Genomic DNA, 1,887 nt, shown 5'->3' with positions numbered 1-1,887 from the left:
GACCCATAGGTCGTTACAAATACATCGTTTCAAAAGTAATATAGTTTGAATGCAAAATGAATGTTTCATGCAGTGACATCTCTAATAAGCGCAGCGGGTGTCTACAAAGCATGACTAGTACAGCGGAAGCAAGCAAACCTTAAGCACCTGAGAAAAACATGCTTAAAAACGTCAACACAAAGGTTGGTGAGCTATAGTTTAAGTATAAAAGTAATGTAAGGTAGGCCATGAGATTTCAGTGCTTCAACAGCGTTTCAAAACAGTATGAAAAGTATATGTATAACCGTGGGCACTTGGTAACTAACTTAACGTAAATAACACCCCCTAAAAGTACACTTGGCGAGTGCGTAAGTTTACGAAGTATTAAACATCCTTTAAATGCTAGCACTACTAGCCCGAGTGGGGATGTCAAACCCTATGGATCCATATCTAAGATTCGCGTTCACCGGTTCAAAGACCAATGACTAAACGTTACCGAGCTAAGGGGAAGTTTATGCCGTTGTATAACCCACACATATATAAAGTTTAAGTGCTCGTGCCTAGTATGTAAAACGTAAAATGCGCATGTATTCTCAGTTCCCAAAATAGTTAAAGTAAAAAGGGATGCTATAACTCACAGTGAAAAGTAGCAAAAGTCGATACGCGGGAATAGTAAGCAAATGGTTGGTCCGGAAGGTCCTCAACGTAAGTCAAAAGTTACTAAGTCAGTAAATCGTTCCCAAAGGTTTAAAAGTATGTAAATTAGGTCTTAAGTACCATCATCATTCATCATTAAACAAAAAGTGTAAAGTAAGTTTTAAGTCAAGACTAGGGTTTAAAACAAAGGCTGAATTCGTTCAGTCACCACGGCTTCTATACAAACTGAAATGAGGTGAGACCAGTGTCCATGGCTCCGTATATGAGTCTCCTAGGTACTGACCAATTTCCAGAACCAAAATCATCTTCGTTTGACCGTGGTGATGGTTTAAGTGCGAGTAGGTCAGAAATTTCAGCACAACGTTAATAGGGTGTAGTGACTTTCGGGAGGCCATAGATCCTAAACCGTAACTCGGATTAAGACGAAGTCTAAACAGAAAATCATCTACTCGAATCGAAATAACTGAAAATCAACTTTCCAGTAGCCCAGATACTCTGATGAGTTCCAGAAACAGTAAGTAAATGTGTTCCGGTGGGTTCTTGGTGCTTGATGCTCATCACGGTTCTCATCCATGATGCATATAGCTTCAAGTGTACAACTCGTTGATGGGTTTGCATCATCTTAACCAAGGTTTGACCATCATAACACTAGTATAAGTCTATGATATGTAGCACAACTTACTTAAGAGTTGTATGTAGTTTGATGAACCAAAGTTACATCAAGATTTTAGATCCGACACATACATGAGTTCTACTAGTAATATTAAACTACAAACTTGAAAGTAAACTAAATAATCAAGATATTAAGTTGTAGAACTTAGATCTTAGCTAGATATTAAAGATTCTAGACTAGAAAGTCTAGATCTAGTGTTCTTAAGTTAGATCCTAAGTTACAAAACTTGGATCTACACTTTAATGAAACCATAAGTTATGAAACTTAGATTTTCAACTAGTAAAATGTATGTAAGCTTGTAAGCTCTTATTTACAACAAAATTAGAAGACCATAAGCTATAGAAGCTTAGATCCAACACAAGTATATGAAGTTATAACTAGAAAGTTATACTTTCATGTTCTTGAACTTACAAAGTTAACTTTTAGTTTCAAGAAATATGAGATCAAGATTAACTAGTAATACTTGACCAAATTAACAACATCACAACTTTAAAGTACATAAAATGAAGAGATAAATTAAATCTACAAGTAATAAGTTCATGGTTGTTCATACTTTAGAAGATTCAAGCCAAGGCTTT

The sequence above is a fragment of the Rutidosis leptorrhynchoides genome, chromosome 1 (genome assembly GCF_046630445.1).
Source record: "Rutidosis leptorrhynchoides isolate AG116_Rl617_1_P2 chromosome 1, CSIRO_AGI_Rlap_v1, whole genome shotgun sequence".
Classification (NCBI taxonomy): domain Eukaryota; kingdom Viridiplantae; phylum Streptophyta; class Magnoliopsida; order Asterales; family Asteraceae; genus Rutidosis; species Rutidosis leptorrhynchoides.
The sequence above is the reverse complement of the archived record's forward strand: the minus strand, read 5'-3'. Positions refer to the sequence as shown.